The following is a 24,950-nucleotide window of genomic DNA, read 5'->3' as shown; positions in this document are numbered from 1 at the left end:
CGTTTCTGTCCGCGCTGCAGCTCCTGCTGAAACAACCGCTATTAGATTCGAGCAGGACACCGTCGCCCACCGGGAGGCAAAACCCCAATACACACAATGCATTGAAAGCCTGTAAGTGTTTGTGGTAAAGTAGGTGAAGATAAAACAGTTGAACACTTAATCCAAAACCCTCTCATACTGCCACTATGAGATTATATATTCCAGAGAGAAACTCAGGTTTCTTTGATTTTTTTTTTTTTTTCACCTAAAAAGTTTAAATCCCTCAAGGCCTCTTGAGTTCCAATCACTAACTTCCCTCTCCATATTTAACCTAAAATGACTTCTGTGCATGTGTGAGATTTTATGTACCGGAGGGTCTGCCTGTGCTGAATTTCTGAGAGTATGTGTGCACATCCTTAAGATGCTCATGTCCTGTGACCATGTGTCATGTGCAGATGAGTCCAAACCTGCCCTGTGGTGACAGAAATGTAAATCAACAGGTTGATGAAATTTTTACATTTGCTAGTTGTCAAAAATGTCTTAGTTAAAAAATTTTGAGCATTGTAGCATTCAATCTATTGCTGTGATTAACTACAATTAATCAAATTAATTACAATTAATCACTATCCCTAAATTTGTAAGCTTGAAATGTAAATATGGAAAGAGTTGTGGTTTTTAGAAGAAGCTAGCTTTTCCTTCTGCCAACTAATAAATGTACGGATTCTGATTTAATTTTTAATTATTTTTTTTATGTAATGTACTGTTCACTCAATAGTACCTAAGGGAAACTTACAACATTAACAATGAATACAAATAATGGCAAACTTATTCATGGGACAACTAACGGATAAGATTTATTTCATTTTTATACTTCTTGGATGCCCCTCCACTTTCTGATGCTGCCCTGGGAAACTACCATTATCAAAAACTACTACTGTATTCACATTTTCAAAAAAATGTTTTACTGTCTCAAACCAAATATTTCTGAGGATTCTCAGTTTTCTATGTTTTTATATTCAGGAAGATTTAAAGGAAGCCATTTTGTTTTAAAGACTCTTTCATTACTTGTGGAACTTGTGTGATGAGGCGACTGTCACTCCTCATCCTCATCCAGCCAGACGGCTGGTGTAATTCATAGTTGTGAAATTTTAAGCTGGTACACATAGATGTGTTCATGCAGGTTATAGACTCAACACAAGAAAGTTGTAAATGTCCAACTGTTGCTGTCTGCTGTCGTTTGTCACTGTGTGCATCAAGCTGATGTGAACGAGGTACAACTCAGCAAGAGACAAACTTTTAGAACGAAATAGGTAGTTCAATCTGCATTGTCATATTAACACATGGAATCTAGAACACATTTTAGTTTTAATTATGTAAACAAGTTTGAGACACACTCCTAGTCTTTATTATTTCCACTTTATACAATATTTTGACCTTAACCACAACACAGAATTTCCACTTTTTCTCACAAATGTTTCTGCCAATATTTTTGTTTTATATATAAAATCAAATTTCAGAAGAAAAAAAAAACGCAACTATTCACCATTTTGTCTTCAAAGTATTTCTAATATTTCTTATAAAAATAAATTAATTTAGGAGATTTGTGAGATGCTTCTAATATTTTCTGACACAGACAGTCTTTTACCTTTTTTTTCTCCCTGTATTATGAAATACTTGACCACAGACTTTAATCTCCTTGGATATTTGAGGCACTTAAAGGCTCAGCTCCATGTTTTGGCCCTAAAGTCTTTGAAGTTCTCGTCTCTCAACACAAATGTCATAAAAAGGAAACACCTTTTTGACTGACATGCTGTCTCGCCAAACGTGACATGCACTGACATTTGGTCAGTAATCTCCTGTTAGACTTTCACACTGGAAGATGTCAACTTTGTATTAAGTGTAGAAACTGTAGCAACCAAGCTTCACCAATAACAATCATCCCACATAACAGTACATCAGCCTGCAACAAGCTCTTAACCAAACTTCCTCGTCCGTGGGGGAAGACGTGTTCAGTGTGATGTACAGTATTAGTTTTTCTGCCACAGAAAAACTGAAAAGTTACATTTTGGTCTCATAGTAAACCTTCTTCCACAGCTTTGCTGCATCTCTTTGTGACCATTTTCTAATTCAAAAATAATTTGAAATGTTTCGTGGATTTGTTACATAAAGTTTAAATAAAATACATTAAATACATGACTGAATGCAAAAAGTTGCAGGGTATCAAGGCCCTAGCTGGTTCAAAGGTTTGGATTTTACAGATGAGATAAAAGTTGTTTCTGAACTAAAAATGTGAAGCCCTTCAGAAGATGACTCTATCTGAATTTGGAACCAAACATAAACAGATTGCACATAGAATATGTATCTAGTAAACAAAACTCTCGGATCACAGACTGACTCGCAGCAAATTGCTTCATGTTTATTTTTTTTATCTTCTTCACGTTGTTTCTTGTAACTCAACATTTCTGAACGCTGGAAAACAAGAAAGAAACCATTTTTGAATAATTGAAGAAAACCATACATCAGACTGACACCAACTTCAGTTTGGCTGGTGAGAAAATGTGGAAAGTATACAACCTGACGCTGCACTGTACAATTCACGGTGGCTAATGACGGCATTGTTTTTTATTTTTATTATGCTTTTCCACATCTGCCATATGTAAGATCATCCATGTGGCAGCACTCAGACAGGCTTCCTGAAGAAATGAAATCTGATCAAATGAAACCTAGCACACAAGAAATCTGGAGTGGCTGACTCAACCTCTTAGCAGGTTCAAATCAATAATCCACCCCAAGAAAACCTTAGAAAAGAAACAATTCTATGAAAGTCAATGAGCAAACAAAACATACAAAGCACAGACCCAAGGAGCAAACCCTGATTTTCTTAGAAATTAAGGAGGACAAATACTGAAACAACAGCAGTAGATAAAAAACAGGCCAAGTAGAATCAATCATAAAAAACAATATTAAAGTTTGTGGTTCTGGTAGGGTTCCTTTTCCAAACCGAGACAAAATACATTTTTGTGATATTTTATTTTATAGCGTAAATGAGACCTACTACTGCAAACAATGAAAATAAATAAATAAAGGCCCTTAGCTGAAAACTTAATTGCTTAGTCCATTGTTACATTTTCAGCTGATGCGGCTCTGATGCGGTTCTCTTCCACACCAAACCAAAACCCACTGAAACAGCTGTTCTCCTCCTCGCCTGTGGTGGCGCTGCGCCAAGAACCACTTCAGGAAATAACATGAAAACCTCTAAAGAAAAATCTGAGCATAATTTCTTCCTTTGCAAAATGTAAACAAAAATATAGTAGTGACATATTCTAGTGATTGTAAGATTTCTCTTTTGTCGTTGATAAAAGACCACAAGCCTTTTCTTCCACTAGCACTAAACACTTTGTTTTGGTTGTATTTACCCAGAATGCCCTGGTTCAGAAACACTGATTTAGAGTGTCTCTGAATGCCCTTTTTTCTTCGAACATAGCCGCAGTACTTAATAGGAGTGCACTAATAAATTGGCACCAATTTCCTTAATTTTGGGAGATCCGTGACCGGCTGATCTCTTCCATCAATCTTATCTGCTTCGGCGAAGTACTAAAGATCAACCACTGTCCTCTTTTCTTCTGTGAGAGACATTAGACTGTCAGAGCCACCCACCAGGTCACATCTGCACATTTGCAGTTTGTAATAATCATTATTAACTGCAAATGTTGGCTGCACAGTGGTGCAGTAGGTAGCACTGTTGCCTTGCAGCAAGAAGGTCCTGGGTTCAATTCCCAGTCTGGGGTCTTTCTGCATGGAGTTTGCATGTTCTCTCCAGGTACTCTGGCTTCCTCCCACAGTCCAAAAACATGACTGTCAGGTTAATTGACCTCTCCAAATTCTCCCTAGGTGTGTGTGTGTGCATGGTTGTTTGTCCTGTCATTAATAGACTTTAAGAGAAAGTCTATTAATGACAGGACAAACAGTGTTAAGCAATTTGATTTTGATTTTCGGAGTCATGATTCAATTCTAAAGCAAGTTTTGATTCTGAAACGATTCTTAATCCAGGAATCAATTTTTCTATTGAAGCGGTTTAGATTCTGTCCAGACAATAAAACAAATAGAACTTACTTAAAACAGTTCTATAAGGTTTCATTTGTGTGTAAAATGTTGAAAACTGCCATCAGTACATACCACAAAGACCTGAGCTTTCATTCTCAAGGAAGTTAGGAACAGTCTTAAAAAGACACAATATATCAAAATAAAAAACACATTCAATTCGGAAATAAAAAGTCATTTTTCTTTCATCTTCCGTTTCTAAAGCCTCCCATCACTGCCGTCCTTCCCACATGAAAACTTTTCAGGTGGAGCTTTCTGACGGGGGCTCTACCTGTGAGTTTTCCATTTCAGTTTCCCCTCTTCTCCTCCCTCTGCGGGCAGGAGATCAGGGCCAAACCCAGCAGCTGGAGCAGAGATAGATGGAAACACAGCGTGCCTCACATTGCCACCCATCCCTGACAACAAGATTAATCTTCACTCTTCAACCCTGATCAAAGTCCCTGCCAGCACTACCTCTTCCTCCTTTCATCTTTCGCCCCCTATCTCTTTCTGCGGAGGACAGTTTTACCCAAAATGAAAATTAGAATCGACTATGAATAAATTATTGCCTCTTGACAGTGCAGAATGGGCTGAATATTAAAGCGACACTCGACTGATTTTTATTCAGGAAGGTTCTTTGGCGTCTTCTAAGGGAGGTGGCACCGCTTGTGAAAGCAGGAATAACAATGATTGTAAAGGGACACTTTGTCATTTTTTCAAACCAATGCTTGGTTTACAGTGCATAAAAAATGCCATGCTAAGAATTCTATCGGAAATTACAAAGTGTGGCATGTATTGATATTACCTGCTGGATAATGAACTTTCAGCTCAGGTTCAAATGTTTTGCAGGTTTTCCTCTTGGATTCTCTTTTATTCAGTCCCATCAACACAGAGCAACTTCAAAATACCAAGACAAATTGCTAGAGTTTATAGTTATAACATGACAATATGAATAAAAAGATAAAATAAGCAGTACAATTACTTTTACAATATATTAACATATTAGCAGTATTTTACATACGAGTAGTATGGCTCACTGCTCAGGGAGTCAGGTTTATGGGTGCTTTATGGTGCTCAATATATTTACCATCATCAGTTGCGGCTAGGCCTGTTGAGATAAGTTATGAATCAATAACATAAATTAAAACAAGCTCTTTTTTTTCTTTTCTTTTTTTGTTGTGATGACTTCCTGAGGTCAGAGTTTCACAAAGACCAGGAGTTTTTAAAGAAACATTTCAAGGTGGTAATTTACAAAGTAAAATAATTTTCAGTCCTTTTTAATAATTTCTGCATTTTTGTAAAAACTGAAGGTGACATAGTTCTTGACTGTGCTATGAAATGGTACTATGTCCATGAAAACACGTAACACCGCCCCTTTTAGACAGTTTGAGATTGATGACTCCTTTATTTTTTAAGTGCAGCGTATTTTCAGTTAATTTAGAATCAGGACCACATCAGGTTGTTGTTGATTGTTGCCATTTATGCAGAAAAACTCAAAAACAGAAATGCTTTAAAGGATTTTAAAAAGACATGAAATGTTTCTAAATCACAATAAATTTGTGAAGTCTTTGTGTCTGCAGATGTCCTGTCGGGACTACATACACATGTAAGGCTGCACACACACTACATGTGCATCCATGCACTTCAGTCTAGTCCTGGTGTGGAGTTTGCACTCAGACGGTGCGATGATGCTGAGAGACCCTGAAAGCTGTGTTCATGAGGGAAACGCTGATGTATCTTTTGGGATTGGCAGCTTTGGTTGGATTTCTGATGAAATGAAGAATGAAAAATCCAGGCACACACTTGCACATGCACATGTGTTCCCAGAGCTGCAGAGCTGTCATCATAGGATGAGGCCATGAACATATTAGTCTCACTTCTTTGCTTTTAGTTTCAAAGTTTCTGTTTCTCTGGCCATTTTCCCCATTATTTAGTGTCAGCTCTATGGATGGATGGATGGATGGATGGATGGATAGATGGATTGTGTGCACATCACAATGTTTTCTAATATACTAATGTTTATGGTAAAACACATCAGAACTGATTTTCCCCAAGTGGTAGGGGTCAGGTTTCTCTTACTGGTGTGGTTATAGCACTTTAGCATTAGCATCCACTAAATACCATGTTGGTATAGCACTTCAGCATTAGCTTACGCTAAATATCAATCAATCAATCAAATTTTATTTCAGTAACAAGGTATTTCAAAGTGCTTTACATCACAAAAACACAATCATGGAACATAGAATCAATAATCGAAACATTACATTTAATGAAGTGCCATCATTAATTCTTAATCGATTTTGTTTCAGAGGCAACTGTAAAGAGCTTTTAGTCTAGATCTAAAGGCACTCAGTGATATATCATATTTGTATAGCATTTTAGCAGTTTCTGCTAAATACCATGTTAATATAGGACTTTAGGATTAACTTCCATTAAATACAATGTTGGTATAGTGCCTTAGCATTAGTTTCTGCTAAATACTATGATGGATAGCATCTTAGTCTTAGCAGAGCTAATGCTTGTGATTAGTTCTTTAGTGTTAAAATACATATTAATGCAATTAGCACAGTGGTGGGCCGTGTCCATATATAAAAAATAGTAAATCTAATTTAAAGTGATCGCCAAGGGTGCCACTTGGGATTTTGTTCAAAAACATTTATTCCTAACTTGTGATGTTAATATTAATAAATATAGTTATGGTAAAAGTTTTCTCTGTATGCTGCTGCAAGAAAAAGGATAATGTTGGGTCTTTCTAAACATCAGCAGAGTAGCAACTACTGTAGGAAAAGCTGCTTCCTAAACCATATTTGAACTCAAAAGTCTGTTTGTCAAAATAATTTCAAAACAGAAATATTTGGTATTGCACTTTAGAGAAACTTGAGAAAATGAGACTTTGCTATGAAACTTTTTTCTGATTGTTCTTGATTCATTTGATGTTTTTACTCTGCCGTCCAATTCACGATGTAGCTCTCTTTGTCTGGGAAGTAAGCAGATTTTCATTTCTTTTCTCGAGTGTTCGGCGTTTCACTTCATGTAAAGGCTCGTGGATCGATCGTCTCATAAAATGGTTCCCTCCTGCTGAGTTCGTATTGATGCTCTTCCATTAGGCAGGCGGAGGATGCTCCTTGTTTAGCTGCTGTTTCTACCAACTGTTTGTTTTTAGGTGTGTGCAGACTGTATCAGTGAAGCCATTGTTCATCTGGAAAAGCGAGCTCTGATCAGAGAAGTGCTGCGTCTGAAATGTAATACATTCTGAAGGAATTCAATTGTCTATTTTGCAATTAGTATTTGTACGAGCAGTGACTCAAATATCAAACTACTGACGGGTAAAAGAAGGCTGATACATCTCTGTAATATACTCTCCTGGTCATATGATTGCACTACTCATAAATAACAGCAGCCATTAAGCTGCTCACAATGACTGCCACATCCATCTTAATTAGTGTTTCACGTTGATGTAATGGATTGAGCTTGTTTCCTTGTTTTTGATTGATTTGGGACCAAAAACCAGCATCATGAATGACAAAGTTAAGTGTTTTGTTGGAGTTGGTTTATTTATTACTTTTCCTCATCAGGAAAGCAAAGGAAATTACTTATTGATTCTACCAGAAGGAAGTAAACGCTGAATATTTTTGCAGTCTTTACAGTGCCTTGCTAAAGTATTCACCCTTGTTGGACTTTTTGGATTTTATGTGATTGACCAACAGAAAGTCTGGTGAACATAAGGAGGAAGGCAGTGGTGGGAACCGCTAACCTAAAGCACTAGCTGTGCTAACCCTACAGCGCTAATCATAAACATTAGTTCCAGTAAAAGCTATAGCAACAAGGTATTTAGCAGAAGTTAATGCTAAAGCACAAGCTTCCACTTAAAATCAATTTAGGAAAAGCTAAGTGCACTAAATGTTTTCAAAGCTGGCAAAACGTCAAAACGCTAATCATAAACATTAGGTTTTAGTTTTTCTTCCACTTTTCAGTCTCTACATTGTTCCACTTGATGTGAGGACATAACTTAAAATCCGTTTAGCTTTCTGGTCGTTTTGCAACAAAATTAAGGGAAAGTTGACGGAATGTGAATACTTTTGCAAGACAGTGTTTGTTAGCTGAAACATAAACATATAGCATAAGCTATGTAGCATGTCCAAATACATTCTGAGGCATCATAGCAGCGAACAATCCATCAAAAATGAAGAACATAACAAGCTGTTATTAATCATGCCCTTAGCCGCCCCTTAAACCACTCAGAGAAGCATGATGTTCGTTTCCAGAAAGAAAGCCCCTGATTACATGCTGTGTCATTAAAATAATCCACAACAATGCTCTTATCATTCGCTTGTAAAAAAAAAAAGGACATGAAAGCAGCCTGGCTCATTCTGGTGTTTAACGGTGTTATGGAAAAACAGAGAGAATCATGAGCGGACAGCAAAAATGTTTTTTTCCCCGTTTCCATGTTCTCCCCTCTGCCACTCATTTAATTAATGGATGAAACTGTTGAAAGTACTTAATACTCATTAGCTGAGTGACTCTTCTATGAAATTCTCCCCAGAAATGTTTTTGTTTTCATTACACAAAAGCAAGCTGACATTTCTAATAATTAATAATTATGAGACATTAAATTCACTCGTTTTATTAGTAACAGACATTGGCAGCTAATTCATAAAGCTAATTATTGCTGTTAAAACTCCAAGAGTTTCTGGGTTTTTTATTTAATTATTTATTTGTTTATTCATTTAATAACTTTTCTCTTTAGTGGATTACAGGTTGGCCACCAGGTGTTTTCCTTAAATGGAGTGGTTTTGGTTAAAGTCATCCGTCTTTATGCTGACTCTGAGCTTTGTAACATAACAAATGTTAAATAGGCAGAAATCTCCTGTGGCAACCATTGCCAGGATTTCTCAAACATCCATGAAGGAATCGAATAACATAATGTGATGTAAAGTTCAAAAAAGTAAATTTTGCTTTAATACCCCTGAAGTGCCATGTACAGGGTCATGTTTATGGGAATGTGGGACCTGGGATGAAGTTAGTTTTGGTCCCCTAACCACACAAGTTGTTTCCGTTATTCGTGTTATAAGGAAACGTTCATACCCACATTAGTGGTTCTGTTTGTCCCAAAAGAATCTAGGTGACCCTAAAATGGCACTGAAGTTTTCTTGAAATGGGTTCACCCATGCAAAAAAAAAAGTTTTATTTTCTCCATAGTTTTGTGACTATCCTCCTGACTACCAGGAAAAAATATATTGTCCAATCACCATTTTTTTTAAATCCTACAGTCTTTGTAAGGTAATAAAAGGTTTTACGCACTTACTTTGTCTCTTCCCATAAAATGTGTTATTACTGATGAACACATTTTTATGAATTAGAAAAACATACGTACAAAAGTCCCACCCCTTCACATGTGGTATCATTGAAAAGCCCTAAATGTCCTCTCCAGATACCAAAAGGAATTAATTCAGTAGAATGCAGGGGGCGGGAGATATTCAAGTTTAGAAATGTCCTCTACAGAGGACAATGAACTACTGGTAGTCAGGAGGCTATCACAGGCCTTTTGTTGTCGATGCAATGACTAAACTTCACTGTGGCTGGGTTCTATTAGGACTTGGACTAAAATGAAAGGCCAAAGCCATAGTTCACTGTAGATGGAGTTTATTGTGCTTTTCTTCAGGTGAAAAAAAGGCGGAGTAGCTGTGCAGCATATTTACAGCGGACATCCAGGCAGGTTAACAAACCCACTAAACCCAGAGGTACCTTCACATCAGCTCAAAGTCCTGCAGTGTGACCTGTTGGGAACTTAAACTCAGAACGACTCCCTGCGGTGCAGAGGCACAGACTCCGCCCACAACAGGCCCAAAACACACACAAAAGCTCTAAACAATTACTTCTGACTAAAGTAAAGTTATATCAAAGTAAGTACACAGAATAAAACAATCATAACACTGAAAAAAGAAATCTGTAACCAAAATATAATCCTCAGTTTAATAGAAAACACTCAATTAATAAAACCTCCTGATGTCAGTCACATCATCACATCATTCCCTTTATATCATATTTATAATATTATTTTCTAATCACAAGCAAACCTGGAGTGTTGCTTTGATTCTTTAATGTGTGTTTGAGAAATCCTTTGAATTGCCTTGTTGCTGAAAATGTGCTATATAAATAAAATTACTTTAACTTACCTTTAAATCTCCATGGCAACCACTCAGCTGTGAATAATGCTTGAGTGGACCTAGCTCCCCCTTCAAGGTCAAAGCTCCTCCTCAGAGTTGCAGTTTCTGAACTTCACCTCACAGAGCTTTCTTCACTCGCAACTTCCCACTCAGCTCCTTCAGACTAGCCAGCGGTAATTAGCAAACACCTGGTGGAACTGTTGAGCTCATTATAGGAACTACTTCTCAGAGCAATGCTGGTGAAAACTCTGTTAAAGGGTTAATAGAGGAGCCATGTTGTGATGACTTCCTGAAGGCGGCTTATAAAGCACAGGTGCTGTCCCAATGTTAAGACATCAAATAAGGAAGTCAAATTTCTTTGAAATTATGTTTTATATATTTAGCATTTTATAATAACTGAAGAGAACATAATTTCTTGATTGTGCAATAAAATGTCACTATATGCCTGGAAAGCATATAGCACTTAAATCCTTTAAAGATTTTAAATTCTAGATTTATTCCCATGAAAAGTTTGTAACTTTCCTGTAATTTTGGATTCCTAAACTGGAAGAAAGTTGTTTGGGTTCAGTAGCAAAACATTTATAACATTGATTTCTTCTGGGGTTTTTTTGTTTTTTTTTCTGGTTGTATCAAGTTAAGTCTATTTTTTTCAGTTGCTTCATGTATTTGTCCTCAGGGCAAGACAAAGTTTGAAAGGTTTGCTCAGAAAAACAAAAAACACAGTGATAATGACAGCAGAGGGTTCTGTAGACGGCTCATCCTGCAGCTGCAGCCTGTAAACCGAAGAGCAGGGTTTATGTGAGCGGACCATCTGGAAGGAGACGGTTGTTTAGAAGCCGGCGCCGACGTGCAGACCACGGCGTGAACCTGCAGGAGCAAATTTAGCTGCGCACTCAGGGAGAACTGATGGAGGAACTGTGACTGCATCCAGAATGAATGAATTTTATGGAGATGAGACTGCGTTTTCTGGTTCACATCTAATGGCAGCTTTATGCCAATAATTGTTTGGTCGAACAGTCAGCGGCGCGTGAGCCACGGAATATTACTAAACCTGTTTGAAGCAGAAAAACAGTTTATTTTCTAGTGCCACTATGTCCTTATTTATTTTTCTCCTAGTATTATTTTTTTCTCTAAATATCAATCAAAGGTGGCTTGTACTGCAACACCAGATGAGTAAAATACACTCAACAGGCGACTGAATCATATATTAAACTATCACTTTTGAAGAAAAATCTGATTATAGCGGTCAAAAATACAGAAAATAAAAATAAAACACCCTGGAAAGAGTCAAAAGAAGTGCAGAGTACATTTAGTGTTTTAGCTGCTCTGGCTGTTGGACTACATATATTAGCTAGATCCAGCGTTGTGCTCTCAAAGAATATCATCAAAGTGCGATGAGTCATCCTTAATGGCACTAAAACGGAGTCCTGGCTGAAGGTTGAAATTAATCATTGCTGTATTTCTCCAAAGTGTTCACATGAACAGACAAATTGCCTGCAGGATTAGACTGATTGTAACTGTAACCAAGGCTTAGTGACTACTCTCAGAGCAAGGAGTGCTTTCCTCTTACCGCTGGCAGGCTGCAACTTATATTTTGTCATTGTAGGCAAAGAGTGAGTTTATTTTTTTGAAAAAGAAAGATGTGGATCTGTTTTAACCCTTGTGTTGTCTTGTGGGTCAAAAGTGACTCATTACCTTGTTTACCTGTAGAAAAAATACCCTATGCTACCTTGTATGTTTGCACTTACAGACCTACATGGGATCTTCAGTATAAGAAGTTGAACTGCTTATGTTGAACAAATTCTTGTACTGAAGATGTTCAACCTAGGAGAGTCTTCATATGGTGAACAACACCTTCATGGATGAAGATTTTCTTAAACATCTTGTGTTGAACATTTTGGGATTTTCTTCATCTTATGCTCAATGTGGGGTAGGAAGGATAGGATGATCTTCGTCTTATGTTGAAGATGTTCATCATGAAAGCATCTTTATAAGATGAAGAACATCTCCATCTGATGGGGATGTTCTTCATCTTAAGTTCAACATGGGATGGGAAGGATAGGATGTTCTTCAGCTTAAATTGAAGATGTTCAACATAAGAACATCTTATGTTCAATACCTTACGTTGAGCAGAAGATGTTCTTGTGTTGAACATCTCATATAATTGAGATGCTGTTATGTTCCGTGTTTCTGTATGTTTGTTTTTGAGTTTTCTGTGTTCAGTCCTGTTTTCCTGTCCTGTCCTCCCCGTTGATTGCTCCCCAGGTGTGTCTCGTTCCCTTGATTACCCCGTGTGTATTTAAACCCACTTGTTGTCTGTGTTCCTCGTCGGATCCTTGTCTAAGTTCGTCGTGTGTTTTGTCGTAGTCAGTGTCTAAGTCACGTCTTGTTTTCGCTCCAGTAGAACTGTGAAGTCCTGGATAGCGTTAGCTCTCGTTTCAGTCCTGTGTATCAGTTGCTACCGGTATTTGGCTGTGTGCCTGTCTTTCTGCCGTGCTGCCTGTTTTTGGACTGTGAGCTTCATCATTAAATTCATTATCTTCACCATACCTGGGTTCTCTGCGTCTCTCCTCACCACCACCAACCACACTTCATGACAGAAGGATCCGACCACAACCGGTGAGGCTCGCAGTTTATCATCATGGACCCAGTAACCACTACAACTCCACCGCTCTTCCCATTCCTCAAATCAAAGGACATTCACAACATCGAGTTCGAGGAGGATTTCTGTTATCTGTTCAATCTGTTTCACAATGACCCGTTTATGCTGGATTTGGTTCACGAGCTCCACGAAGAGTTTCTCGCCAAGAAAGTATTCACCATACCTGTTCCCGTTCCGTCCCTCCGCACCATCCCTCCGTTGCCTCCAGCCGTCTGCCCGTCTCCAGCCACCTCCGTCTGCCCGTCTCCAGCCACCTCCGCCCGCCCGGCTCCAGTCGCTACAGTCCCCGTGGTGCTGGGGTTTGAAGGAGCCAGGTTGTCTCCGGGACGTCAGGCAGCACGGCTAGTGGCGTGGCCCGCCCCCGAGCTCCCCGAGCTTCCCGAGTCGGCTGCTGACGAGCAGCCCGTTCCAGAGCTTCCCGAGTCGGCTGCTGACGAGCAGCCCGTTCCAGAGCTTCCCGAGTCGGCTGCTGACGAGCAGCCCGTTCCAGAGCTTCCCGAGTCGGCTGCTGACGAGCAGCCCGTTCCAGAGCTTCCCGAGTCGGCTGCTGACGAGCAGCCCGTTCCAGAGCTTCCCGAGCCCGCTGCTGACGAGCAGCCCGTTCCAGAGCTTCCCGAGCCCGCTGCTGACGAGCAGCCCGTTCCAGAGCTTCCCGAGCTCGCTGCTGACGAGCAGCCCGTTCCCGAGCTTCCCGAGCCCGCTGCCGGAGCGCAGCCCCCCGAGCTTCCAGAGCGTACTCCGTCCGAGCCTCCTGCCGGCCGGCCCCTCTGCCGGCCGTCTAGGGCCTCCAGCCGGCCCCACGGGCCCGAGGGCCTCCTGCTCCTGCGCCGGCGGAGGAGACCGCCGAACCCGCCTCCACGTCTCTGCTTCCTGCGCCGCAGGCGCCGCCCACCGCAGCCCAAGCTCCGCCTCCTGTGCCGTGGGCAGCACCCGGACTAGTTTTCCTGTTTTTGGACAGTTTCTGGACCCCTCCCGACCCCACTGAGGGACAAGGGTGAAGGAAAATGGATGGATGGAAGTTAGCTACAGTTAGTAAAATAATTTTCATTTTCTAAACTCAAATTATGGAGGGAGAATTTTTTCTCCCTATTTGAATTCAGAGGTTAACACACTAAAATGTCTAAACAGTTTTAGAATTTGATAATGTTGGGGAGTTATAAGCAGGGGTGAAAGTAGAGGGGTACGGTCGGGTACTGCGTACCTCTAAAAGATTTATCGGGGGTTCGCAGTACCTGCAAGAGAGGGGAGCGGCTGTCTGCTGTAAAGAATCAGTGGGTTCACTGTGCAGCGTGAGTTCACCCACTAATCAGTCGTGACTGATTAGTTTTTCCAAGAACAATCTAAAACACGACAATCATTTAATAAATAATTTTCTTCCCATTTCATGTTGTTTCTGAACTGTTCGTGCTTTGCTAGAGCAGCGGTGCAACATGTCGATCGCGGAAGGTTTTGAGTCGATCTCGGCTTTAGGTAAACTGAACGCCGCCAGGAGGCTGAGACCAGCACGTCCTCATCTGATTGGCTTAAAACGTTTGTAACTTTATTAAAGAACAAAAAATAAATAAATAAACAAAATGTGTTCAAATTAATGACCCAACAACAACAATAATCTCAGTGATTATTGTTTCAACAAGGTGTTGCGCAATTCTGTGCATTTCAGTTCCATTACCAAAATAACGAGCAGAGCAGGAGTTTAAAATGAACTAATCAACCACCGCTGTGTTCATGGAGGCTTGTTAATGATCGCAAAATAAATATCAAGCCTGCAAACCTAATATCGTAACGACTGAATGTTATGTTTTTAACGTAATCTCTTGTCGGCTTGCGGAGCGCAGGAGGTTGCCGTAGCAACGGGTGTGCTTAAATTACAGAGAGAGAGAGAGAGTAAAAAGGTGCGAGTGGTTTAGAGTTGATCACCTGTTCAGGTTGTTTTACCTTTGTCTTGGCTCATCACAGCCGCTGTAATTTCTGAACATTCAATAAACTACAAACTTACCAACTTTATTTATAAAGCACTTTAAAACAACCGCAGCTGATACAAAGTGCTGTACATTAAAAAACAACATAATTAAAAAAAAAAAAATTACCTCCTTCTAATTACCTGGACTAATTACCTCGTTCTTTGTGAGTATACGTCATTTACACCAAACACGGTAAATATGTTTCATTAAGTATTTAACAAAAAATGGCTTCTATCGCAATAATTATGTGAAATTAAATTAATTTTCTAATATAAAAAAATAGTTTGGTACTGTCAGGCTCAGAGTCTGAGAGGCTTTTCCTTTAACAAACTTTTTTTTTTTGCCTCTTATTTAGTGGAAATATTGATGTTGATACTTTCTCCAAAATAATAACCTTGTTCAACCTTTATAGCTCCAGTGTTGAAAATGAGGCTCTAACATTCACAAATGACAGTGAAATAAAATCCAGTCCAACATCTGGTTTGAGGTGATTCCTCTGGATCCTGTTGGAGGAAAAATATCCCAACTTCAGAAGATGAGCTTTAACCTAACAGAGCTCTGAGGTTCCTCCTGTCAGTGTGAGAGTCAGGGTGAGGAGGAGCCATGTTAGGAAGAGAAGTGGAAGCTGCAGGATCTTCAGAACAAACAGGTCATGATGCTGGGCTACTGATTATCCCTCTGTCTGGACACAGGATCAATAGAACCAGTTTAAAAACTAAAATGAATGGTTATATACCAGACATGGAAAACTGGGATGCACTCCATGCCATGATGTTCAGAGTTTAGGCCTCATGGCATCTCAAGGTGTCAACATTGCAGCCAGTGGGCTGAAGGAGATATGGCTCCATTTTGTAGCAATTCAAGAGCTACCCAACTTTTATCGCTTCACAAATATATTCATCATCACAGAAACTCCAAAGCACACAATGAAGCAATATGTATATATAATTATTATTTTTTGTCATAGTATCCCCAAGAATTTAAAACTACTTTCACCCCTGGTTATAAGTGTCATTTTTTGTTAAGTCAGGGTGCCCGCACATCCCAGTCTTAAATTTATGCATCTAAAATGAAGGCCTTAATTTATCTTAAAGACTTTGGAAAATATGTAAGTCTTTACATATGTTAATCACAGGTCTTACATTTTGTCGTGGCAGGACTATTTAATCTGGTATATTCTGTGTAGTTTATTTTTCTCATGGGACTTTTCTGTCCGGCAAAAATCTGAGTAGCATGCAGACAACTTCATTCCATTCTGACTCGAGGTGCTTGAGGCTATCGCTAACTAGCTGCTAATGAAGCCGTACAAGCTAGCTAGCTTTTCTGAGTGTGTCTTTGGTAAGTGTAACTTACAAAACTGAAAAAGTGTGTGTGACAAACCTGACTCACTTACACTCATTTTGCTGGGAAGAATGGACCAATTTGAAGAAAGGAAATAGGAATCTAAAAAAAAAAAAGAAATACTATATAGTCAGATTTAATGCAAGACGCTGACAAAAATATGTCTTTTAAAAAGGTGTATGTAAATATTTGGTTTTGGCTGTAGAAGAGAATCCAGATGTAAACATTTCACATTTATAGTTCATAGAAAGAAGCCCGTTTTAAACTTTGCCTCAAAATAATGAATAATTGATATTTTTTTAAATGGGTCACATTGTGCGCACAGTCTCTGTAACCTCTTTAACAGGCACAGCTTCCTGTAGTACAGATTGAAGTGGTGTACTCTGGTCATGTTTTCAACACCAACTGAGTAAATAAGAGGAAAAGCCTCAACTTTACCAGTAAATAACTGTTAATTATTTATTAAATATCATGGGTTGAACAATTTGAAAGTCAATTTTGGCTTGCGGTTAGACCTGCTGGTTAGGTCAGACCCTTCCAGTTGTTTTGTATTGAACCAGCCAGCAAACAACCTAGTGAATAAATGATAAATTAAATCGACTGATGTGTGTTTTGCTTAATAATTTAGTAAATAATTCTATGACAGTTTCAAAGGATAAAAACAAGATGCCTGGTGATTTCTTCAAAGTTCTGTACATTGAAAGTAAATTAAAATAATTTTGGATCAGGTCAACATTTTTCAAGCCATTTATCCAAACCCATAAAGGGGAGCAGAAAAGAAGAGAAGGGCCACAATGTAATGTAAATATATAGAGAATATTATGAAATTGATCAGAAATTTCAGGTGAGCTCACTAAATTACCTTTAAACTTTGTGCATTTGCCATATTTTCATTTAGTTCCAACTTTTGCTTATATCTTATCTATGGAATAACTTGATTATACTGTACACAAACTATGAAATGTTATAAAATTAGTAACTAAAGAATTTGAGCTAGTTTTTGTAATGAGCTGAATTAGAAATGGGGCCTCCAATCAAATTCTGCCCGGGGCTCCAAAGAATCTTTGACTGGCTCTGATAAACACTACCGTCACATTCCTCACATAGATTCTGGAACTCTGTAATTTTGCCAGCTCTTTTTCATCGCATGTTAACTAACCAATAGCAATGTTTTATCAAGACTATTAGCATGGTCTCATTTACTGAAAAGGGATGCTTTTATCAATAAATTGTTTTTATTCATTTATTGCCGTGAATAAAACATAAGACTGTCTTTAAAAAAAGAAAATCAGACATAAACATAAAGTTCCCTAGTGTTGTGCATGTTAGTAAGTGGATAGCAAAGATTGTTTTTGAACAAATATATACTGGTGACACAAATTTCTTTAACATTGTTTTAATCTGACACCAAGTAAAATCTACCAACCACACGGGTGTCTTGTCATCTTTACTTCATGTAGTTCCACAAAGTCCAATAAACAAGTCAGAAACAACACATGAATCTAAGGACATTGTGAACATTTACTGAATCAAACTTTGCAGTAAATAAATGCCAGCTCCACGGGAACAAAGACAACTTCATGTTAACAAGTCGGACTGTAATGATAAGCTGCTGTTCCGAATGAGGGACTTGTGACTAAATCTGTTCTACCCAAGAGGGCTGAGACATTTTTAATGAGAATGAACATCTGTTTCCTCTGTGTCCTACTGGGAGCCACATAACAAGTGTAAAATGTAAAAATAGGTTGTTACTATTTCCCACAGTGCACCTGCAAACATTAAATTTTCTATACAAACAGTATTTAAGAAGGCATGATTATTCTACACTGTAGGTTTAATTATTGTAGAACCATAAAAAAAACATTTTCTCTTTTCGGACATATCAAAACATTTATCACATCTTATCTGTTATATCTAATAACCCTGACAGTGTCTTGGCAGGATACTTTGGGCAACATAAATAAGACCACAGCTACAATTCATTATGGTTAGGATCGTCATTCAGAAAAATAACTGGAATATCCTGAGATGCTAAGGCAATGCTAGCTTGACTCCTCTCTGTTTAACTGATCATATCATTCAGTTTGCAAAATTTGCATGACTTCTGTGTGCCAACAAAATTTACATAAAGAGGTGATGTCCTGCTTCATAAAATACAAAGCTATTGTTTAAATGTTCTACTTTTTACCATCAAGCATTAAAGCAGTGTGTTATAGTGTGTTTCAGCCGTGTTGCTGTTGGTCTGACTGAGCTTTGAGCCTCAGCTGAAGAGTTCACACTACACACAGAGGAAGCTCTCATGTCTGTTTATTCAGTAACCCAGCAGTATAAAGGGCTTTGAATACAGAATGCTGCTTATTTTGTAAAATGTATATTGCTATAGATTAAAATGCAAATAATTGCAATTAATTAAAGACCCTCAGATAAACTTCATTTAACTGCTTCTTTTATTTATTAGGGTTGTGTCTCAACCTTTATTGTGTAAAGAGATTGTCAGTAAATGCTGAAGCATTTGGAAAAATGATAGAGTGAAGTGAAACTGGGACTTGTTGGAAGCAGTGGCCAGAGGTAACATTAGCGCATGAATATCAATGTGGTTTTGCATTTTAGCATTCAGCTGCCTCTGTGCAGACCACAGGGCATGTATGTCAACAAGTATGCCTCCAGCTAGCTAATAGGCGCAGGTGTGCTTCTTTTCTATTAGCACACAGAGTTTTTATAAATTATGTTCCCATGCTGATTTAACAGATAAATTCATGCAAATTAAAAGCTTTTTTTTCTTCTGTTACATGGCTCACTGCTCTTATTCAAAAAAAAAAAAAAAACATTAACAAAAGAAACCTACATCTGTAGCTTTAGCACTTTTCCACAGGCCTATTTTATGTCTAATTATCCACCAACCTGCCCTGAAAGCTGGAACTGTTTCGCTTCCAGTTGCAGTGTTTCGGAGGTTTGCTTCAGCTTTCAATGCCGCTTCATTTTAGTGTCCCACCTTGCTTTTATTTCATTGAATTACTGAGCTTAAAAAAAATATAAAAATGTCTGGATCAAGCCACTTGGAGCGGTGCTTAAGTGCACTTTGGGTGTGAATGGAAAAAGCAGAGACAAAGTGCCAGCGAAGAGGGTCACGGTGGAAAGGGAGCTCCGAGTGTTGGGTGAACAGAAAAATGCAGGTTTGGGAGACAACGAAGAGATGGGTTTGGATGTTGGCGTCAGGTTTAAAAACTCCGGACCGTCACTGTAGAACACAGATCTGTTATTAGGGAGTTTCATAACAGAGCCAACCTGGAATTCCCAGTGGGAGCAATTAATGGTAACATAAACCAACATCTACATCCCTCCCAGTTTTCACAAAGGTTATCACTGCATCAGCATTACTGATGATGAACAATCAACGATGAACAATTGGGGATATTGTTGAGCTACAACACTAAATGTCAGTAACTGTGATGGGGGACAAGAAAATCTGAAAAGTGTGGCTTGCATCTGAATTCAAAACCTTGTTTACTAAAAATAAGGTAAATATCTGCTGATATGCCTTTATGTTAGAAGAAAACTAACACTGCAGGTGATCCCTGTGGTGGCATCATACTGTGAGGACATTTTGTAAGCAAGTGACAAAATGCAAAACATGCACAGCTGGTAAGAACAATCCCTAAAGAGTTGCAGCTGTAGTTTTAGCAGAAACTCAAGGGAGAACAGAAAATATCAAAGTTTCCAGTTTTTACGTGACAAAACGTGAAAAAATATATGAGGGGGAACGAAGAGAGCTGGAACCACTGCAAGGGCTTTGTTGCTTTATCATCCATACCAGTGGTTTATTTGGTAGCAGAGCTGACTTTCAAAGCTGCTGTGATGATTTTACATCTCATTTCTTTCTGCCATCTGGTTGCATCTCAGCTCTATTAACCCGGCCCAAACCTTCGCCAGTCATTACACGGATTACGACTTCAATGTGTCAGCAGGAAAACGTTAAGCACTATTGGTAATTCACAAGAATAAAAAAGAAAAAAGTGTAAACAAAATGGAAATCTCAGATAAAAATAAAACACTAAGTCCAGAGTTTGTTAGACTTACCTGATGCTCGCGGTCCAGCTGGGTTTCCGTTTTTACCTGTATATGCAGTGAAATGGGAGACAAGCTAGGGAGTGTGTTTGAGTTTGCAGACAAGGTGCAGCTCTCCCAGGCTGTCAGATCTGCTCAGACCCTTCCAGTCCAGAGTGGGGATGTTCCATTAGGCTTTTGTTCTGACAGCAGTGTGATGTGAAATAGACTCTGAGCCCGGCTTCTCCCTCTGCCGCTTCGCCGCATTGTCCTCGCTTACTTTCTACCCTCTCTGTTTGTTAAGGCTTCTGGAGAGATGCCAGTACATCTGGGTTTTCTTTTTTATCCTTGTTGTCTAGACTGTTGCAGTTAACTAAAAACAACAAAATGCCCAAAATGGAAATTAGGAAAACATTTTTGTTAACTGAAATCAATAAAAAACCGTAATAATGAGGGAAAACTATAACTAACTGGACTACATCACCAGTTTATCAGATTAACTAAAACATACTGAAATTATAGAAATAATATCCTTCGTTTTTATGTTCGTTTTTTAGAATCAAAACTGTCATAAGTAAAAATAAAAGCATGTATAAAGAAAAGGTAAATGAAATTATACACATTTTTAAATGAAAACGTATGTAGAAGGAAAGACAAGAATACATACACTTTTTTGACAAATACAAGAAATGTATTTCTTAAGAAATGCGAGAATTCCTTGCTTTTACAAATGCAAGGAAAAGGATACTTTTTCGTGGGTGGCCCATGAAAAAGTATCCTGCCTTCCTGCCAGAGTGGCCACCAAAATCACCGGACTTAACAACTTGCGACTTTTATCTGTAGAGCAATTTGAAGGGAAAAGCTAATAACTCCAGAACTTTACAGCAGTTGAAATACAATATTCGTAATGCAATTCAGAGTATTGGTGCCCCAGAGTTGTGTCGCATAGATGACAATATGTTAAGGCGTGCCCAAAACTGCATTGACGCACAAGGGGATCATTTCCAGCACTTTCTGTAAAGAGTGAGTAAAGACTTTGGCATTTCAAGTTCTTTCTTTACGGAAGGCCGCCAGTAATACTATAGTAACGTGGGCTACTTTTTCGTGGGCCACCCTGTCATAAACCTGCCTGTCACTCAATCAATTTGCTTATCAAATTGATTGAGGTTTGTTAGTGAAATTTCTCTTCTGTGTTTTATGTTCCTTTCCAATATCCCATCAGTCAGTGCTTAGAGCTTTTTTTCCCCCCCCAACAGTATTTATCGAACGGCCACACAAGTAAAAGTATTTACTGGTTTTCTAGCCTAAAGAGCCTAGCATCTTATTAACATGTTAAACACAAATCAATGGGCTTGAAATTAGGCCAGTGGTGCAACAGACAAAAAGCTGAAATACAAAGCAGCTTCATTGAATGAAGGAAGGCCCCTCCGTTCAGCTCTATGCAAAACAAAGGGCTGAAGGGAAACGCCGATCCATTCGACCGTCAATACATGAAACCAGACTCCATGGCAAACTGGACCCTCCCTTACCCCCTCAACCCCCAAATCCTCAGCTTCAGGCATTGATTTATGTTTTTCCCCTCCTTGCTGTAGAAAAGCTACCTCTGCTTTTTTTTTTTTAAACTCAGGTGTAATTGTTGCATTTAGAAGAGAGCGATATTGATCAGCATTACTGAAGCAAAAGAGCCACTCCATACTGGCCATAATGTCAGCAGGCACATGTAATGAGGGCCGTTTGGCCACTGTCTCATCTTTCCTAAGCGCCGAGTCATATCTGTTTCGCTTTCATCTGTTTAGCAGGTGCATTTAATCCATGCTTGCTTCTATTTGGGTCAAGATGATTAGGATTAACAACATGCAAAGAAGCCATTGTGGTTGTGTGCAAGTGTGTGAGTTCATTACATAATGGTTTGTAACTGAAGTAAAAATATCAGTAGCTTGGTCTTTATAAAAACGAAGATCTCTGCCATGTTGTTCATATACGCCTCTGAGCGTATATGAACAGAGGCTGTGTGCTAGCTGTGTAGCACACAGCTAAAACCCGTCAGCCAATCAGATTGCTTCTAAACAACCATGACTTCTAGTTAAAAATGAGGCATGGCACCAGGAGGTTAATTTGTGTAAAGATTAAACTCAAGATGATATCAACTGGGAATTGAGAATATATCCACAAAACCAATGTGTGGATTTGTTGCAGATCATGCTATGCGGAACCCCATATCTCTGCTCCATGTGCACTCTCAAACACAAATACAGAGTTTTCTCAAATCTACACTTTGGTCAGAGTTTTTATAAATAGTTCTTGAATGATATGAGTTTTCATGTGTATGGAAGGCCAAAATAAAAACATTTATCAGTTTTCCCAGATATCTGGCTGTGTGGACTATGCCAGAGAACCAGACGGAACCAAAGAACCAAAGCCTTTGAGCAACCTGTTCACCCCATTGCCTGTGGTGGCGCTAACAAATGAAAAACCTCTGAACAAGACACTGAGCGCAACTTCCTTTTTCGTGAAATGGGAAAAAATGGAGTGTCATATTTTCTGATTCTGTTGTAGGATTTTGTTCATCTTTGGTAAAACAACACAAGCTATTTAAACGGCTAGCGCTAGTTTCACGTGGTTGCTTTGGATTTATTTACCCAGAATGCCCTGCGCTATAGTTCGCTTCCTGCTCTTGGAGAGGTCTCTAGTCCGCCTGACATTCATAAAAACCATTCAAACCACTCTGGAGTTCACTTCAACCAAACCAAGGCTGAGGTTTGTAGGCGGACACAGACGTGGAGTTCACTTTTTTAGTCCAAATCAAAGTTCAATTGCACATTTGCATTTCCACAAACAAACTGGACCTTCTAGGCCAGGGGTGGGCAACTCCAGGCCTGGAGGGCCGGTCTCCTGCAACTTTTAGATGTGTCTCAACTTCAACACACCTGAGTCAAATAATGAGGTAATTAGCAGGACTCTGGAGAACTTGACTGCACTTAGGAGGTGATTCAGCTGTTGGTTTCAAGTGTGTTGGACCAGAGAGACAACTAAGAGTTACAGGACACCGTCCCTCGAGGACCAGGATTGCCCACCCCTGTTCTAGGCAAATGAACCAGAGATTAGTAACAGAGCTGCTGTGGGTTCACCCTTTGATTCAGTGTCATCATTTATTCCTTCTTGTTGCATAACTGCCATCAGGTATTGTAAAATCAGACAAATTAGTAATAAAAGTTCAGTTTTCCTACTAGGCACAATTTCATCTGGGTATAGACAGACGGACAGATGGATGGACGGACGGATGGGTGCGTGTTGCTAAGTGAGGCCATTTTTGTCTCTATGCGGTAGTTCTCTCCCTTCTCTCCCATTGATGTCAGACTAATTTATAAGGCTGTAGCAGTACATCAGATGAGACGCGCACCGCTGCCTGGCAAGGCCTTACTCCCATCTTCTCGGATGGTGCTGTAAGGATGTGTGTTGCAACCCCCTGCCGAGGACAACACTCAATAATGCATAGCTCCAGGATGGAGCGGTGCAGACCTCGGCCCGCGCCGCTCTGTGGGCGCACTCTCCATTTTAGAGGTGAAAAAACAAAAGTGCAAGACTTGCGTCACATGTCGTCCTTCCCATGTAGTTCTGCAGACATCTATAATGCAGAGACTAATTACAAAACAACGAGACATCTATAAAACATGGGCCTTAATTACAAAGAAGAAACAAAAGTAGTAGTCGGGGAAACACATGGGTCATGAAATTACACCGAGGTGCTTGTAAAGCAAAGCAAAAAGCGTTTCGAGCCTTTTGTCATTAAATGAAGCAGTGCATTATGAAGTGGGATTTGTGTTTCACTGTATTTTTAGATCAGAAATGAGTTGCTATTTTATACTAATTTTTATAGACAGTCCCTCCCCTCCAGGAGCCACTAAAGGAATACTTGTATTTTGGTTAAGTTGAAAGATCAGACAACCATTTTAGTTAGGATGCCTGCATACCTCCTAAACCTTCAATGGACATTTTAATCTTTCCTTTTAAACTCATTTGTAAGTTTTTAATCCCTTAGCACATCACAAGAGTAATGTCAACCGGCCGGACAAAATTCCCCATTCTTCTTCCCCACAGACCAGACTGATTATCCTATCCTGGGTCTGTGTTAGGATTTGTTTTTAGTTAAATGAGGAAAAACATTAAGACATATTTCAGACATCTGATCAAAAATGGAAAGACAAATAAAATCTTGAGACATTTTTAAAAAGAAGGTAAACTGCTGTTGAATAGCATTTAAACTATTAATTAAAATATAAAAAAGGAAGCACTATAATTAAGCATTATATTATGTAAACCTCATGAGTGTTAAATGAAAGTAAATGTTTGCCAAAATGGCAATCCTTCAAAGTACTGTAACTAGGCATTGCTAGGTGTCACTGGTGGCTTTAGCATCTCCTGAAGTTTTTCTCCCATGTTCTTTGTTTAGGGCTTCTGTGCTTCTGCTAACTTTGAAATCGTTTAGCGCACTTAGCTTGTCATAAATGCTAACTTACTTGCCTTTTTAGTAACCCATCCATCCATCCATTTTCCGTCACCCTTGTCCCTCAGTGGGGTCGGGAGGGGTGCTGGTGCCTATCTCCAGCTCACGTTCCGGGCGAGAGGCGGGGTACACCCTGGACAGGTCGCCAGTCTGTCGCAGGGCAACACAGAGACACACAGGACAAACAACCATGCACACACACACTCACACCT

At 39.2% G+C, this 24,950-nt stretch overlaps 1 long non-coding RNA gene across 1 annotated transcript in view; it reads right to left on the bottom strand.

Moving 5' to 3' along the window:
• Positions 1–226: 226 nt before the first annotated feature.
• Positions 227–24,950, bottom strand: part of LOC106913453 (uncharacterized) — a 131,196-nt gene continuing 106,472 nt past the window's right edge. The window contains exon 3 of the long non-coding RNA XR_015765445.1: positions 227–244. This is a non-coding gene — a long non-coding RNA (uncharacterized LOC106913453). The remainder of the gene's footprint in view (positions 245–24,950) is intronic.

This window comes from Poecilia mexicana, unplaced genomic scaffold (assembly GCF_051168715.1).
Source record: "Poecilia mexicana isolate PSO_F unplaced genomic scaffold, ASM5116871v1 scaffold_15, whole genome shotgun sequence".
NCBI lineage: Eukaryota > Metazoa > Chordata > Actinopteri > Cyprinodontiformes > Poeciliidae > Poecilia > Poecilia mexicana.
Note: the sequence above shows the minus strand (reverse complement) of the source record. Positions and strands in the feature narration are given on the sequence as shown.